This window comes from Hyperolius riggenbachi, chromosome 12 (genome assembly GCF_040937935.1).
Source record: "Hyperolius riggenbachi isolate aHypRig1 chromosome 12, aHypRig1.pri, whole genome shotgun sequence".
Taxonomy (NCBI): Eukaryota; Metazoa; Chordata; class Amphibia; order Anura; family Hyperoliidae; genus Hyperolius; species Hyperolius riggenbachi.
In genome coordinates this window covers 172,583,013-172,602,101 of record NC_090657.1, presented here as the reverse complement: position 1 = coordinate 172,602,101, position 19,089 = coordinate 172,583,013, and the positions used below count along the sequence as shown (strand labels likewise).

At 44.1% G+C, this 19,089-nt stretch overlaps 1 protein-coding gene and 1 pseudogene across 2 annotated transcripts in view; both read left to right on the top strand.

The window, feature by feature from the left end:
* LOC137541584 (sterile alpha motif domain-containing protein 10-like) overlaps nucleotides 1-19,089 on the top strand; it is a 597,983-nt gene that overhangs the window by 41,230 nt on the left and 537,664 nt on the right. The gene's annotated exons all lie outside the window — the stretch shown is intronic.
* LOC137541118 (ammonium transporter Rh type A pseudogene) lies at nucleotides 1,393-3,128 on the top strand (annotated as a pseudogene).

Here is a 19,089-nt window from a genome sequence, read left to right as displayed (position 1 = left end):
TTAAAACACACTCTATTTTATCTGGCCATACGAACAGTAGAAGCGACTCATCGGAAAGCTAGGGTGCGTTCTGTGTGGCTGAATAATAGGTGTAGCTGAGAAATAAATGACTTTAGAGTCTTTTATTAATAAATGCAATATAAATAAATATATACAGAAACTCATTAAAAGTAACAATTAGACAATGATAACCCAGTGTAAAATTAAAAGGGAAAGAAATGAACGAATACTTTTAAGTTTCAGATGAAATATGTCCGTTTTAAGAAAGCAAGTTAAAGTCCTTTATTCCAGATTGAGAGAAACAGGGCAACCAGCGTCACGGTCCTCCACAGCTGATTCCAGTCAGATGAAAATGGGGGAATTCCTCTTCCCTGGACGCAGCTTGGTTTTATTGAAGCTAGTTTTGGGGTGGGACCAAGCCTGCCCCCTCCGGTTTACAAACCAATCACAATCCATCTCCGTAGAGGGAGAGTTTAGGTTTGAACTGTAGAACACTAATTCAAAAAAGATAAATGCCATATTTGTGCTGATGACCGATTCATAATCCTTAGAATATGACAATTCTTATGATATCAAACTTGAATAGTGTCACATGTTCTGGCACTAAGCAGCCGAATAACTTAGCGGCTGGGTATGTCAGCGGCATAAATGTAATATTAAAATATTCAGCAGATGCGGACCAACAAAATAATATACTTTCCATACCTATCATATGTACGGTATTCCTTAAACAAGCAAAAATCATATACTACATTTATCTCCAATAGCTGTAGAATGGCTCCAGTATGTCTGGGAAAAACCAAATCCTGACTAGCCACCCTGCTGTGGGCTTCCTGACTTCTAAAGCAGGTTAGGCCATGTGGTCCTATTCAGATGGTTTTCACACGAACCTGGGAATTAAGCAGGGCTGGATTTGTACTCTTTACTGCCCAAGGCCACTGTCACCACCCCGCCCCCCTTCAGTATAGGTAGTCAGATGACCCTTCCCTCTAGTATAGGTAACCTGATGACCCCCTTCCAGTATATGTAGCCAGATGACCCCTCCCCTTTCCCTCCAGTATAGGTAGCCATATGACTCCTTTTATTTCCTCCTTTTCCCACTCCCCCTCTTTCAGTACATCTCGCCTTCACATTGCAGCAGCTATCATTGATGTAGATTAGAAGATAGAGTTGAGCCGAGCCAGTGTTCAGCCTTGCGTTAAATTACAAGGTTTGGATGTACACAGTGCTTGTAACACACTAATAAAAGGTAATCTTTAAACAATGCATATTACTGCAGCACAAAGGTCACCCAGTCACAGCATTACAGCCTCTTTGCTGGAGACCTGTCTCAGCCAATTGGCAAGGAGCAATGTTTGGCTGTTGTTAAGCACGAGAATCAAATGTTGTGCAAGTTGCCGGTGAGAGAGGTGCTCTCAGGATTCTGTCTTCATGCATCATGTCCATTATCTTCTCCCCAAGTTTGCGATGCCAGCTACCCGTCTTCATGGCCTTGCTGCAAGGAGGGCTTGTCGTGGTGTTTGTCTTGTTTATGAGTTATGACGGTGACTCGTACACATCACCTCTGCTTAACGGGACTGCAGGAAAAGAAGACCACCTTGCCTCCATCTTCCCCTTCTTCAAAGATGTCCACGTCATGCTGTTCGTTGGACTGGGCCTCATGTTGTCATTTTTAAAACTTTACAGCTTCGGAGGAATTGCTTTTAACTTCTTGATTGGCAATTTTGCCATCCAGTGGTCTTTGGTTGTCCAAGGATTCTTCTACCGCTACAAAGATGGGAAAATACATCTAGGTCTGGAAAACGTTCTTGACGCGGAGTTTGCTGCAGTGACTGTTCTGATCTCGATAGGAGCCGTCATGGGGAGGACCAGCCCCGTCCAATTGCTGCTGCTTTCTGTCGTGGAGATTCCACTTTTTGTGGTCAACGATTGGGTGGTCAACAGTTTCTTCCATGTTCATGATGTTGGTGGGACAATTGCTATCCACATCTTCTCATGCTATTTTGGCTTGGGGGTTGCTCAAGTGCTTTACCATCCTAAGCTACGAAAGGGTCACCCGAAAGAAGCCACAAGTATAAACTCTGATCTTCTCTCTCTCCTTGGTACCATTTTCCTCTGGATTTTCTGGCCAAGCTTTAATTCTGTATTGGCCAAACCTGGAGATGCTCAACACCGAGCTATTGTCAATACGTTTCTGGCTTTGAGTTCAGGGACAATCACCACCTTCATGATCTCAAGCTTGGTGGACAAACGAGGAAGGATTAGCCTTGTGCATCTGCAAAACGCTTCTCTGGCAGGTGGGGTGGCGGTAGGTATTACCGCAGATATCATCAGCCCTGGTGGGGCTTTTGGTGTAGGATGCCTTGCTTCCCTCTCCTGTGTGCTTGGCTACCAATACTTGAGCCCTTTCTTAGCCAGAAAGATCAAGCTACATGACCAATGTGGAATCCATAACCTTCATGGATTGCCGGCTATTATTGGTACCATCAGCAGTATTGTGGTTATATTGCTTGGACACATCAATGCATCCGGCTCTAGTCTGCATGAGATCCTTTACGATGACACTGCAGAGGGTCAGCCACCTGTTTTGGAATCGGTAGGAAGTGGGACTACCTGGACAGCAACAGATCAGGCCCTCTACCAAGCTGCGGCTTTTGGGATGTCGTTTGGGATCTCCTTGTTTGGGGGTTACATCACTGGACTGCTTTTGAGGCTTCCTTGTTTAATTCATCCGTCGGAGGAGTACTTTCTTGATGACCAATTGTATTTCCAGATCCCTGATGATACCAAAAACAAACCAACCTCTAATGAAAAGCTTCAGCAACTGCTGACAACCCTAAAACATGTATAGAGGAGGACTTCCGGTTCCGGCGCCCGGATGGTGGTTGGGTAGGAGAAGAGCTCCGCAAGCCGATCCCTCCCTGCACGGCTGAGGCGCAGATAAAGCACCCCTGACTCACCCACATCAGAGAGGGAAGAGACCGGAGCACGTCGCCGCAAACACCGCCGCATATGGAGCGGTACCTGCTGAGATCGGTCCCACGGAAGAAACAGCAGGCGGACCCAGAGCAGGCAAAGATGGCCGGCGCGGCCTCCCCTGAAAAAATGACGCAGTCTCAGTCTCTCTCAGAGGACAATGCATCACAGCAGGAGGCAGACTGGGGCTCAGAGGAGACAACGACAATCCAACAGTCAGGTGAGGGAGAGCGGCTGGCAATAGATTATAAACTATTAGCCACGGAAGTGGCAAGGCAACTAGCCCCAGAGCTACAGGCCACGCTGCAGGCAACACTCGATAAATCAATACAGGCCATCAACAGCAACATTCAGGCCCATGCCCAGAGACTGACACATGCAGAGCACAGAATTCAATCTTTGGAGGATGATATGGCAAAGGGGGGCCCAGGGTACAACAAGCTCCTGGAAGAGAACAAAAGCATTAAAGATAAATTACAGGATCTGGAGAATAGATCGCGCAGGAATAATCTGAGAGTAGTGGGGGTCCCCGAAAACATATCAGCTACAGCACTCCGAGAGTTATGTATGGTTACCATACCCAAGATGTTAGGTTTCAAAAGGGCCTTAAAAGTGGAGCGAGCCCACAGAGTCGGACCACCCCGCCCTGATCAGAGCTCAAAACCCCCCCGTCTAGTGCTAGCACGGTATCTGGATTTTGCCGAAAAGACGGATCTGCTGCGGGCCTTTAGGGAACTGGGACATCCGGTGGATTACCAAGGGGCAAAAGTCCGTCTGTTTAATGACTATTCGGTGGAAGTATCCAAAAAAAGGCAGTCATTTAAATTGGCTTGCGAGATGTGCATTAATAGGAAGTGGAAGTTTGCCCTACAGTACCCAGCTACCATGAGGATCACAGATGACAAGAATGAGGATCATATATTCACTTCAGCTTCGGAAGCCGTGTCATACTTAAAATCAATCCCTGATAATGAAGAGGGATAACTTTCAAGATTTTACATGATGCTCTATTACGCATTTGATCCAGTAGGGGGTGCTGCTATACAAGCATGGGAATTAGAACTTAATTCAAAGCAGAAAGTCACTTACAAATGACTGATGTATTATATTTGAGATATAGAGTGAATTTGGTTATATTCTGTGCAAATTTGGTTCATTTTATAAGCCGGTATAAGTAGGGGGGGGGGAAATCGTCTTTGGAGACTGAAGGAGGTCATCCGGGAAAGAAGTGGAGTCACATTATGACATGATGGGACGCTTAAGGTTTCTATATTGCATTCTGTTTGTTGCGGGGATAAGGTTTGGGTGGGGGAGGGAAAGGGTGGAGGGAGAGTTTTTTCTGCCATTTCTGACCATATATTACTACACGTATAAGGTTTTAAAGCTGTCAAGTGTTCTTTTACCTGATGATCAATGGCCTTGAGAATAACGACGTGGAATGTTAAGGGACTTCGATCACCGGGCAAACGATCCATAATATTACGACATTTAAAGAAAATAAAAACTGACATCGCGCTACTACAGGAATGCCACCTAACGAGGGATCAATTTAATTTTATGCGAAAATCCTGGGTGGGGCAGGTGTTTGGCTCGCCGGCTAAGGGAAAGAAAGCAGGGGTTTTAATACTGATACACAAACAACTCCAGGGCAAGATTTTAGAGGAAAAATGTGATGGGGATGGGAGATGGGTGAGGATCAGATTGCAGTTAGCAGGCGAAGAATTGTCGATTTCAAGTGTCTATGGGCCTAATGAGGAGGATAAAATTTTTTTTACGGATTTGTTGTCCAATACTTTGAGCACAGGTGCTAATAAAATAATACAAGGCGGAGACTTTAATGCTATGGCCAGTCTCTGTGAAGATAGATCTAAGAAAAACAGAGCCAGTGCCCATACAGCAACCAAATCTCTATTATTTCAAGATTATATGCAAATGTCCCAGCTATGTGATGGTTGGAGGTCTCTAAATCCAGACACAGAGGAGTATACTTTTTACTCACGCCCCCACGATGTTTGGTCTAGGTTAGACTATTTTCTGCTATCTCAACATATCATGCCCCAAGTCACATCTATTGATATCCTAGATCTGATGATTTCTGATCATGCACCTGTTCAAATGGTGTTTTCCCCGTCCATCCCTAGAGGGACCGATATTATCTGGCGATTCCCAACGTTCTTATATGGAGATGAAGGCTTTGCTAGCCTACTCCAACAGTGGTGGTGGGAATATAAAGACGATAACCGAGCCCACATGAAAGATATATTCCTTTTCTGGGAAGCAGCTAAACCTACCCTAAGGGGAAAAATCATCGGTTACCTAGCATCCAAGCGAAAAACATCCCATGACCATTATATGAAGTCGGTAGATATCCTGCGGAAAGCACATAAGAACTTTTTAGATAAACCCTCCCCCGAGACAAAATTACTATGGCTTAAGGCAAAAGGGGAAATGGAAACCAAATTGAAATCCAGAGATATGTACCTAAAATCCTACAAAGATTTATATTTCTATAGACATGGCAACAAGGTGGGCACCTTACTGTCAAGGATGTCGAGACCTCCATTCCATAACACAATTATTACCTCACTTAGGACATCGTCGGGCCAGATCCAACATAATCCCAAAGATATTAATTCTACTTTTAAGGATTACTATAAACAACTGTATGCGGATCCTATTACACCTAGCTCCAAGGGAAAGATACAGAGCTGGCTAGCCAAAATATCTCTTCCAATTCTCTCGGAAGATGATCTAGCAGAGCTGAACTCTCCAATAACTGAAAATGAAATCCATACTACAATAAAGGGTCTAGCTAATGGTAAGGCACCGGGTCCAGACGGCTTGTCTCCCGAATTTTTTAAGATGATACGACAAGACCTGGTGCCTCACCTACTATCGCTGTTTAATAAGATACTAAAAGAAGGAAGATACCCGGCGTCAGCAAACATGGCCTATATTAAACTACTCCCTAAAGTGGGGAAAGATACCACGCAACCGGGCTCATTTCGGCCGATATCACTGATTAACCAGGATATAAAGATACTATCCAAGATAATGGCAGACCGACTGGCTAACTTACTACCTCAATTGGTTAGTCCCAATCAAGTGGGGTTCATAAGAAATCGCTCTGCGGTTTCCAACATCCGTAAATTGCTCCTAGTTCAAGATTATGTAAAAGCCTATCCCAAGACGTGCAAAAATTATGCAATCTTAATGATCGATGCTGAAAAAGCTTTCGACAACGTGTCTTGGGAGTGGCTTGAGGGGGTACTGGACAAAATGAACATCACGGGTCCCTTAAGGAAATTAATTAACGCTATGCATACTAATCCGCGGGCCCGCATATTCACCCCAGGCTTCCTATCAGAACCCTTTACGTTAGAAAAGGGAACGAGACAAGGATGCCCGCTGTCCCCCCTGTTGTTTAATTTAGCCCTGGAACCCATGACTCGCTATCTAGAAGCGAATATACAAGGCATAGAGGTTGGGGAAAGCAGAGTTTCTCAGGCCATGTTTGCGGACGACATTTTACTATTTCTAAAAGACCCATTGATCCAGTTGGAACAGGTACTAAAAATAGTTAAAGAAGTTGGCAGCCTAAGCGGATTTAAAATTAACATCGCAAAATGCGAACTAATGTATCTATCTACACAGGCCCCTCCACAAAACTTGACTCATCTTCAGGTAAAAGTTTGTTCACAGGTGACTTACCTGGGAGTAAAATTCCATAAAGACCCGGCTCTCTTGTATTCAAAAAATTACTACCCACTAATAACAGACATTAAACGTCAATTAACTAACTGGGAAAAGTTACCTATAAATCTGGTGGGGCGGGCAGCACTAATAAAGTCAGTGTCGTTTGGTAGATTGTTGTACCCTCTGCAGACAATTCCAGTGCTTTTAAAACACTCAGATATAAAAGATCTTTACAAGGCATTTTCCCGCTTTCTCTGGAAGGGGGGGAAGACAAGAATAGCTCTTTCCAGGTTACAATTACCCAAAATTCTGGGAGGCCTAGCTATACCTGATATAAGAAGATACAATTTGGCTTGCATTACGCGCCACATACGAGACTGGCTTAATCAATCAAATATTTATTCAAATTATGGGCTTGAGTCCTCGTTCTCGGAACCATGGGCACTTCCTGGCCTGTTACATACATCTCGTAAGCACCTTCCTCCCAAGGTTAGAAGCAGCAAAATAATTAATGACACCATAGTAACCTGGAGAGAGCTATGTAAAATCTTTAATAAGCCTTACACGGTTTACAAATACATGCCACTATGTGGTCTGCCCGAATTTCGAGCAAGTTTAGCCCACGGGGGTTTTATTGACTGGCGGGAAAAGGGGATCAAATGCCTGGGACAATTGATAGACCTGAACAAGGGTAAATTGTTAACATTTTCGGAAGTGAGATGCAAGTTTCGCGTTCCACAACAGCATTTTCTGTATTATGGCCAACTGAGGTCCTTTGTAAAAAGCAAGAGTGAGCAATTCAAGAAGATAGCCTTCTTGAATAACTTAGATGAGTTTCTAGCACCGCATGTCCCTAAAATATCACTGTCAATGATCCAGACAGACCTCCAAAAACTGTCGGCCCCTAGAAAAGCATCTATCAACTTATCGAACTGGTCCAAACATATACCAGGGGAAGATATACCCAATAAGATCCTAGAAGGCCACAAGAAATTTCAAAAATTAGTAATTGGGGAAAACTGGAGGGAATCTCACCTTAAATTAATACATAAAGCAAAATATGCTTTTAACATTAAATACAAGACTCCCCCGGTATATTACACACCAAATTGTCCCAAATGTGCATACCCTAATGCGGATTTATTTCATTGTATTTGGACCTGTCCAGTAATAATTGATTTTTGGAAAGGAATACTGCTCTATATTAAACAAATGTGTAAAACACAATTAGAAATGCTCCCCCTGCTATTATTGTTCAACTATGAAGAACCTAAATTGGAAGCAGGGGGAGAATCTCATTCAGTAGCGAAAGGCATAAGTAATCTAGCCCATTTAGTACTGATAGCGTCCCGGAAAACAATCTTCAATAAATGGATCTATCAGAGTCCACCAACAACCTGGGATGTGAAGGAGGAACTTACACATTTATTTCAATTGGACAAATTGGATGCGATTATTCATAAGGACAAAAAAACAAAGTCCTTTTTCAAAAAATGGAAGCTTTTTATTTTGATGACATATACACGACAGGAAATTAGAGATTTGATGGAGCATTTCAAATACACTAAGTGGTACCTTACAGAACATCTATTGGGTACTCTAGGAAAACTAGATATAACAGAAAGACAGTGAAAAGCAAATGGTCGGAAATGGCAAGGGGAGGGGGGAGGAGGGTGGGTTTTGAGGGTGGGTCACAAAGAAAAGAGTATTCACTCAGAAGTAATTATGTACAGCTTGAATATCATTAATGTATCATACCATTCTGAATGTTCATATACCACAAAATGTCATTCTTCTACTTTGTGAACTTGGGGTGTTAATGTGTAAAAAACAATAAAAATTTGTTGGAAAAAAAAAAAACATGTATAGAATGTCTTGAATATCTCTAAGTCCTAGTTACATCCAATGATCCACCAACTGAATGTCATCTCAAAAGGAGAGACCAGAGGAACTGCAATGAAATAAACATAATGAATACAATTGCTTATTATTATTTTTTTTACAATATTCATTTATAGATTATTTAGTCAGTTTTTGCCCATTGTAAAATCTTTCCTCCCCTGATTTACATTCTAAGATTTATCACAGGTGGTGACATCCAGTGGTGTAGCAATAGGGGATGCAGAGGTTCCGACCACACCAAGGCCCCCAGAACAGAGGGGGCATCCATTTTATTAACTTTTCTTTTGGTACTATGCTGTTAATATATATATATATATATATCTGAATAATATCTGAACATTTGTATAGCGCTTTTCTCCTTTCGGACTCAAAGCGCTCAAGAGCTGCAGCCACTGGGATGCGCTCAGGAGGCCACCCTGCAGTGTTAGGGAGTCTTGCCTTGAACTCCTTACTGAATAGGTACTTAACCTAGCCAAGATTTGAACCCTGGTCTCCCATGTCAAAGGCAGAGCCCTTAACCAGTACACTATCCAGCCACTGTTAATGAACACCTCTATATGTGCAATGAATAGTGCTAATACTTAACTAACTGTTTCCTTACCCTGATTACACCTCTCTGACACAGAAACTTGTCCTTGGTAGGTTTTGGGGCTTCATATCAATAGAGTGCTTTGGGCCCCATGTGAAACTCACACTGGGGCCCCAAGCTCCTCAGTTGGGTCACTGGTGACATCTTTAGTTCTGCCAGGTGATCTGTATGCAATGTTTGTTACTGAGAGTTCTATGCCCAGAGAGAGATACTGCTTGCTTGGCAGTTGGAAAAATCTGTTATTTCCCACAATGCAACAAATTTCACAGACAACAAAGTGTCAGGACCTTGGTCATGACATCATACTGTGGGAGGGGTTTCACCACAATATCAGCCATACAGAGCCTCCTGACGATCTGTTTGAGAAAAGGTAAAGATTTGTCGTGGGAGAAGGGTATCAGCTACTGATTGGGATGAGGTTCAATCCTTGGTTAAAGTTCCTATTTAATATAGTAAAGCAGAAAAGAGATACCATAATCACAGAAAATGAGTTATTTTCTGTTTTATTCTCTAATGGCAAGCCAGCTATGTTTACATTTGACTTCTTGTCCTCGGAATCGGAGTGGTGTAGTGGTGTCTACATCACACTGTGGGGTGTCAGGATGGACAGAGCACCCCATATGTTCACACTTTTTCTAGGAGCAAAATAAAAATCTTCCTCCATAGAAACAACAGATAAAAAATAAAGCTAGATCATAATGCACTATATACTATAATGAGTTTAGCCATATTATTATAAATTACAAAGGGGCTGAATCACAAAGCTTTTCTGTTGAATTATTTAAGCTTACTTATTAACTTCACAATTCATCTCTCCTTATCTAACTTAACTCATGATTATTTCTCTTCAACTGACTTAATTCATTGTTTATCTCTGCTTATTTGTTTATCTCATGTATTTAAAGGACAACTGTAGTGAGAGGGATATGGAGGCTGCCATATTTATTTCCTTTTAAACAATACCAGTTACCTGGCAGCCCTGCTGATCTATTTGGCTGCAGTAGTGTCGCAGGTAATCTTGTCAGATCTGACAATTAGCGATGGGCTTCTGAGTAGGAAGCCACTCGAATTTGTGATTAAAATGAGGCTTAATTGCTTCAGGTGTGTGGCTGGGAGAGAGAGGCTTACTTACCCATAAGTTTGTTGTCTTCTATGCATTCCAAACGTCTTGCACTCGTCCTATGGGACGCATTGCAAGACTCACTACAGCGCACTTCCTCATTCCAGCTTGAAGGAGGAAGTGCGTGTTAGTGAGTCTTGCAACACGTCCAATAGAACATGTGTAAGACGTTTGGAACGCATAGAAGACGACGGACTTATAGGTAAGCAACCCCCTCTCTCCCAGCCGCACACCTGAGGCAATTAAGCCTCATTTTCATCACGAATTTGAGTGGCTTACTACTCAGAAGCCCATCAGTACTGACAATAATGTCAGAGCACCTGATCTGCTGCATGCTTGTCCAGGGTCTGTGGATAAACGTATCAGAGGCATAGGATCAACAGGACAGCCAGTATTGCTTAAAGGATACCACAGCCCAAAAACAGATGAGAAATGGGGGTGTGGGGGGGAGGGGGGTGTGGAGAGCAGGCATGTATGGTGAGCAGTCCTGATGCTCACTGCTCCCCTCGTTCTCCTTTCTGCCCCCTCCTGTAGCTGTAATTGCTCTGTGGCCCCATCTTCTGGTCAGGAGCATTGCAGCTTGTGGCTGTGTTGCACTCGTGCTACAGCACACGTAGCACAGTACAGAACCCCCGGCCGGGATCACTCTGCGCATACGTGTGAGGTCACACGCATGCACATAACGCTCTCGGCCAAGGGTTCCGTACTGGCGGTTGCGTGCTGTAGCAGTGGCAAGAAAGCCACAATACTTCCCGACCCAGCCGACCAGAAGACAGAGCCATGGAACAATTACTGCAACAGTAGGGGGCAGAAAGGAGAACTAGGGGAGTGGTGAGCATTAGGACAGCTCACCATACATGCCTGCTCCCCCTGTTTCTCATATGTTTTTGGGCTCTGGTATCCTTTAAAGAAGCACCCTCATGTATTTTACCATATATATCAATGGGAACATGACAGTACCAGGTTTCCCCGAAAATAAGACACTGCCTTATATTAATTTTTGCTCCAAAAGATGTGCTAGGGCTTATTTTCAGAAGATGTCTTATTTTTTGGGGAAACACTGGTAGTTTTCCAATACAAAATGTATATACTGCATGTCATGCTGAAACACAAGCAGCATACACAGAGCTTGTGGTTTGCAGATAGTGTCTCTCACTTACAAGAAACTGATTATGCTGATCATGTGGGTAAGAGTCTATTTCTTGCAGGCAGAGAACTCTGTCAGGCTCCCAGAGCTATGATAGGATAAGCTGTGTGTCCTGGGAAGAGCTGAAGTGCTGCTGATGCTTATCACTTTACGACAGATCAGGAGGGCTGGCTCCAACAAAAACACAAATTGCCTGACACATATACAGGACTGTAGAACTCACATTATACTGCTGCTATCCTGTATCCAGGTTTTGTATTGAGCGTGACTTGTTGGTGTCATGTGGGCTGCTGCTAGCTAGGGCTTACATCCAGGGGAGGTCTTATATTTCAAGCATGCTAGGAATTCATGCTAGGGCTTATTCTCAGGGGATGTCTTACTTTAGGGGAAACACGGTAAACACCTACTCTGCTCTTGGTTTCATTCTTCTCTGCTAAATCTGCCTGTCATCAGCCCTGATAAGAATCCCCGACTGAGCATTCAGTCTGGCTTTGCCCGGAATGATTATAGCTGAGTCAATGTTCTGTGATGTCTTTTCAAGCCCAAGTCTGCCCCCTTGTGGCTCTGCTTTGCTGCTATTTATCCTGGAAGCAGAGAAGCAGAGCCACAAGGGGCCAGACTTGGGCTTGAAAAGACATCACAGAAGACTGACTCCGCTATAATCATTCCAGGAAATACTAGACTGAATGCTCAGTCAGGGATTCCTGACAGGGCTGATAACAGGCAGATTTAGCAGAGAAGAATAAAGCAGAGAGCATGGTAGGTGTTGTCCTATAAAGGTGAGAAATGTGTAAGCTTTGTGAATCAAATCCAAAGATACCACTCCTATTGTTTACAGTAAAAACTGTCTCCTCCTTAAAGGGACCCTGAGCAGAGGTACTGGGTATGCACATCATATTGGCGTGCACGTATGATGCGCGACAGAGGGGAGGAAAACAGAGAAGGAAGAATTTAGAAAGAATGCGCAGAGAGGACCCGCAGGCTTCCTGTTCCGAGGTCACATCGCGACTTTTGGCAGTCGCCGCTGTTAAGCAATTTGGAATGGGCAAACCGGGAGGCGGAGACTTTAACACAGGGAAGGGTGAGTGTATCGGCATTACCAATAATACGTGGGTACTCTTAAATGCATACCCAGTACTGCTGCTCATGGTCCCTTTAAGGTGTGTACTCACAAACTATTTGTGACGCCAGCCAGAATCATGCAAGTAACAAGTGTTATACAGAAGCGTCTATCTGGTGTACCAGAATGACATGGCGTACATGGGTGAGTGGAATGACTGCCCACCCTGCTGCTGCTCAAATTCCGGGCAGCGTTAAATAGTATTTCCTCTCCGAGTCATAGAAAGTTGAAAGGGAGAAGTAATTCTGGGTCCGGCGATCGGCAGCACCAGAATTACACTGCTGCGCGACCATAGAAAGAATAACATTAGGTCTATGGCGGCACCCAGGTCAGGTGCAGCGCAGGGAAGAGCGTGCTCTGAAATGACGTGGCTGTGCTGCACCTACGCAAGTGCGGCCATGCCTGTGTAGTAACACGGAGCACCTCATACACAAGTGGCTCCAGCTTACTGCGGAGGCGTGGCCATACTTGTGCAGGCGAGTGCACGCTCTACAACAGGGGAGCAGAGGATGTCGTGGGGAGCCTCCATAGAAAACAGATGCTGTCCTCTTCTTAGGTGAGTATGTTTTTTTTTACCCAAGGTTCGCAGCAGGTACACTTTAAATCCAGACTCCAGGCAATGAAGTAATAACAAATCATGGAACCCCCATCACACTTTTTAAGGTTCACACCTCCTGCCCCTCCCTCTTTGTTAAAACCCCTAGCCTAGAAACCCATCTGTCAGATGTCATAACAAGTGTGGCTGCCATATCCCCCTATAAGAAAGGACCAGTACTGGAGGAAGAACAAGAGGTTCAGGCCCCCCATGGCACTGGGTCCCCCCTGCGGCTGCACCCCCAGTAGTTACGCTTCGGACTCCAGACACATTGCTAAATACATCATTTGATAGCTTACAAAGCAGCATGCCCAAATGTAATGCCACATAGTTAGTGCCCATTTGGACGTGTTGCGCGGCGAGATCGCATTTGTGATTTATGCCAGAGGAGAAAAAAATGTTATATTTCTGGATAGCAAGGAAATCGTATAATATTGCAATTTTCCTCCGCTGGCAAACTTACTACAGGAGCGCAAATGCGTAAAAAAGACACAGCCTGCAGCTGGAAAAATTTTACTACAATGATGTGATTGTCCATGTGCGATTTCCGTTATACACCCGATGTCCTTGTGTTTTGCGATCCGCAAGCGATCGGAAACGGGATGCTAAGCGATGGAAATCAAGTGCGGTGTGAAACATCCCCTATACAATGCATGTCATCAAATGCATTGTGCTTTACCGATCAACAAACAATCAAATCACAAAATATGAACATCAAGAGATCATCCTAGCCTAATGGTTCGTAGACACGTCAGATGAAAGTCACTCAAAACGAATGACGGGAGACCGAGTCGTGTAAAATACCGACGAATTGGCAGATCATTTATGAGCGCACCCAGAAACACCACTTCTTTATCACCCCAGGCCCCACACTAATGGGGGCCCTGTGCTGCGAGCAAGAGGGGATAGCAGTGTAGGAAGGGGGAGCAGCAGGCACACAGTGGCACTCCCTCACCTGGGGCCCAAACTTCTGCGCTCCCCCCTCCAGAATTCAGCGTGCCGGCAGCAGGAGGGGAACCAGAAGCTGGATGTCACTGTTCTTCGACGTCTACAACACTGCTCACTGTACTACCTGATTAGCAGAAGTACAATGAGCGGCATTGTAGACAGAGGCCATCGCCTGGAGCCAGGAAGAGGTGAGTCGTTCCCCGCCCGCTGCCACTGCACCAAATTCTGGAGCAGGCAGTTAGACCCCCCTCCCCGCCACCGTGTGCCCACTGCTCCCCGTTCCAGGCTACCTATAATGAGGGCACCTACAGCTGGCTACTTATACTGTGGGTACTTATAGCTGGCTACCTATACTGGAGCAACTATACTTGGCTACCTATACTGGGGGCACCTATAGCTGGCTACCTTTACTTGGAGCAACTATACTTGGCTACCTATACTAGGGCCAACTATACTTGGCTACCTATACTGGGAGCACCTATAGCTGGCAACATTTACTCGGGGCAACTATACTTGGCTACCTATACTGGGGCCAACTATACTTGGCTACCTATACTGGGGGCACCTATAGCTGGTTACCTATACTCGGGCCAACTATACTTGGCTACCTATACTGGGAGCACCTATAGCTAGTAACATTTACTCGGGGCAACTATACTTCGCTATCTATACTGGGGGCAACTATACTTGGCTATCTATACTGGGGGCAACTATACTTGGCTATCTATACTGGGGCCAACTATACTTGGCTACCTATACTGGGAGCATCTATAGCTGGCAACATTTACTCTGGGCAACTATATTTGGCTACCTACACTGGGAACAACCATAGCTGGCTACCTACTGTATGCTGGGGATAACTATACTGTGGCTCTAGGCCCCGCATAGGACTCTCGCCTCAGGCCCTGCGTACTCTAAGGCCACCTCTGTTAGGGACACACTAAATTCTCACACTTGCTATGCTTGAGAAAACTTTAAATACATAAAAAAAATATTTGTTTTAGGTCTACTAGCCCTTTAAATAAAGGAAATCCACTTTCATGCATAATAAAGATGGCTCCCGGGGGTTTTATTGCACAGTCTGTCCTCTGTGTAAATGGCTCACGACTATTCTCCCAGTTTTTTTCCACGGTACTCCATAGTTAAACGTTAACTTGAAATACAGTCAGCAATCTAAACAATTTAGCAATTTTATGATGCAGCAGATAAGGTGGAATTGGTGCTGTGCAAACAGCTGAAAGTGTCCCGAGAGGGTCACATGTAAACAAACACCCGGGCAAAAATATTCATCTTGCCATTGGAATGTCACCTGCATTCTGAAAATGGCAATGTTACTCCCAAGGCCAGGGTTTTCCATAGCTGAATGCAGTGCTGAATCTTTACGCCAGGTAGGAGACTGCTTTTTTTTCAGGCCGTGTTAAACCACTCAAGTCTGGTCTCAGACAAGCCCCTTGTAGGTAAAGTTAGTCAAGTTGAGCCAAGTGTGATGATATCATCACATCGTCCCTCCTCTAGACTGGCTGGACTTTGCATCTGCTGAGTTTGATCCAGTTCTAAGGGCTCTTCTGTGGGAAAAGTATTAGAGGCAGCCAGGCATTGTTTAAAAGGAAATAAATATGGCAGCCTCCATATTTCTCTCAGTTCAGGTGTCCTTTAAGCCTTATGCACACATACAAGAACTATAACACAAAGGGATCAGAACTTTCTCCCTCACGCAACAGTTCAGAGCCAAGCGCTGTGCGGACCTATCTCTAGCCTACAGGCTAGGCAACGCCTGGTACACACCATGCAATTTCATGTCAGATAGACGGGTCGGAATTGATTACTTCTGACAGGTCCGATCTGATTTCCGATCATTTTTCTGATCATTTATATACAAAACTGTTCAGAAAAACGTTCGGAAATCAGATTGGACCTGTCGGAAATAATAAATTCGAGCCGTTTTTTATCTGATGGAAAATTGCATGGTGTGTACCAGGCATAAGATTCCCAGCAGCAGTGTAACCTGCTAAAAGAGGGTTCCAAAAGTTTTGCTAATGTATTTCTATGTGTGAGGTAATTTTAGCATCTAAGTTTCGCCTTAGATGTCAGCCTATGGAACTGAAACAGCGCATGGGAGAGGAGTAGAGGCGCTGTAATGGTCGCATAGACTGTTGCTAGGCGACCAAAGCACACAGAGCAGTGGAACTTTCCAGCTGATTGGCTACCCTGTGTCTGCTGACTGTGATGTAGAGGGTCAAAGTTGACCCTAATGATGTAGTATAGCGGGCGGGTCGAACTCGCATATAGTTCGCGATTCACCGCCAATGTTCGCACGAATCGGTTCGCCGGCGAGCCAATCGGGCCATCTCTAGTTACGGGTTGATTGAGGCTACCAGTGACCACCGTTCGGTCGCAAAGAAATCTTTGATGATTTCAGCTGAGTCAATGTCTGGTGGATTCCTCTCAGCTGGAGCCCAGTGCGAATGGATAAATCGGGTTACAGCAGCCACTGCCTTTTAACCTAAATTATTAAGAGGCACTGATTTCAGTCTAAACATAAGTATCCTCTGATTAACCCTAAAGGGATTTTTTTTAGTTCCCTAGATTAGAAAAATGATGTTTTTTAAAGTGGACCTGAACTCCTGCACAGGACAGAAGGAAAACAGAGAAATGCGCCCTGTATATATTTAGAGAGTTTAGCCTGTCTAATTCCCCCTCATCTGTGTCTAATCCCAAATTGTAATTTTATCTCTCCCTGTGTCAGCCGACTGCCATAGCAGATAAGCTCATTTGAAAGCAAAGGATGTTAACAATGTCTGCTTCCATGAAAGCATGAAGTAGATACACTGCAGATTTATTGCAGGATTTGTATCAGCTGTAACAAAGAAATGTTTTTCTTTAAAGGACAACAGAGGTGACATGTGACATAATGAGATGGACATGTGTATGTACAGTGCCTAGCACACAAATAACTAGGCTTTGTTCCCTTTGATCTTTCTCTGCCTGAAAGAGTTAAACATCACATATGCAAGTGACAATTTCTGTCCGGGTCGGGACCGGGTCAGACTATAGCTTAACCCATTAAGAGGCACTGATTTCAGTCTAAAGTTCTAAACAGAAGTATCCTCAGATTTCTGGCTAAAGTGATTTTTTTTTAGTTCCCTAGATTAGAAAAGGAGGTTTCTTAATACCAGATTCCACAGGCATTTGCATAGATTCTTTTGTAATCAGATAGTCTAAACTATTTCATAATCTGAGACCTGAATGTCATATGAAAAATGCCCATAGCTTTACGGTCTTGCTAGTTCAGTCAAAGTGCACAGAGCCTTGTGGTTCATAAAGTGTTAAAGCGGACCTGAGCTCAGAACTTCCTCTGTGCGCTAAAAGATAAGCAGCAGCATAATGACCTTTAAATAAAAACATTTATCTGCTACAGCTGATACAAATCCTGCAATAAATCTGCAGTGTGTCCTGCTTTCATGGAACATCACCTGGTTAACATCCTGTGTTTACAAATTAGCTGCTCTGCGGAGGCAGCCAGCTGACACAGCTGAGAGATCAAATTACACTTGTGATTAGTGGCAGATGAGGGGGAATTAGGCAGGCTAATTTCTCTAAACACACACACAATGCATTTCTCTATGTTTTCCTTCTGTCCCATGCAAGAGTTCAGTTGAACCTCGGGTGAAAAAGCACATACTCGCCTAAGAAGCGGGAATCCTCTGGATCCTGTAGAGGTTTCCTGTGTCCTCCTTGCTGCTGCCACTCGCATCTTCTTAGTAAAGTATGTGTTCCTCGACCCAAGGATCACCACGTGTTCACTCGGGTGCTATGTACACACACACTAGATTAAACTCGGCAGATAAAGACTGCTTTGTCTCAGAATCTAGCATGTGTTGTTTTAATTTGGCTATTCTGTGATCAATGCGATTGGCTCACAGTGATCACCTGGTAAGGAGCCAACGAAACTGGCTCCTATAGGAGGAAGCCTGGCTGTCACGTGACAGTTGAGTTTACTTCCTCTAGGAACAGCGATCGGTTTGGGACCGTGGTAAGGCGCGGAATAGAATCTACGCTGCATCCCCTAACCCAGTGATCTGCAAACTTGGCTCTCCAGCTTTTAAGGAACTACAAGCACCACAATGCATTTGCCTTTATGAATCATGACTGTGGCTGTCAGACTCCAGCAATGCATTGTGGGACTTGTAGTTCCTTAACAGCTGGAGAGCCACGTTTGCAGATCACTGCCCTAAGATTTGACTTCATTAAAACTGGATGAGACTATCCCATTGTTTTGTCAATCGAGTTCAGGCGGGAACGAGCATTCGCTGCCATTTTTTTTCTTACAAAAATCCGGGACACGAAATAACGAAATGCCACACAACAAAAGTAAACAATGCACCAGTTGCTGGCAGGAACAATGAACTGGGCCTTATGCTAGGTATACACCATGCAATTTTCTGGCAGATTTACCTGCCAGATCGATTATTTCCAACATGTCAGATCGGAATTCAGATTGATTTTTCGATTGTTTTTTCTGATCGTTATTCCAATTGATTTCTGTTCAACTCTACGGAAATCGATCGGAAAAACAATTGAAAAATCAAAAAATCTATCGAAATTAAGATCGGACATGTTGGAAATAATCGATCTGGCAGGTAAATCTGCCAAAAAATTGTATGGTGTGTGTACCTAGCATTATGCCTGGTCCACACCATGCAATTTCTTACCAGATAGATGTTTCAATAGATAATTCCTGAGAGGTCCGATCTGATTTTCGATTGTTTTTGTATAGAAGTGAACAGATAGAAAATCGATCAGAAAAATGATCGGAAATCAGATCAGACCTGTCGGAAATGATCCATTGGACCCATCTGATGGGAAATTGCATGGTGTGCACCAGGCATTAGTTTGGGCAGTTGTATCAGCAGATTTGACACAGGCCGCTTATCTGTAGTTTATGCACAGCAATGCTGCTTACTCTGTATTTTTGTCTGTTAAGTCAACACTCTGA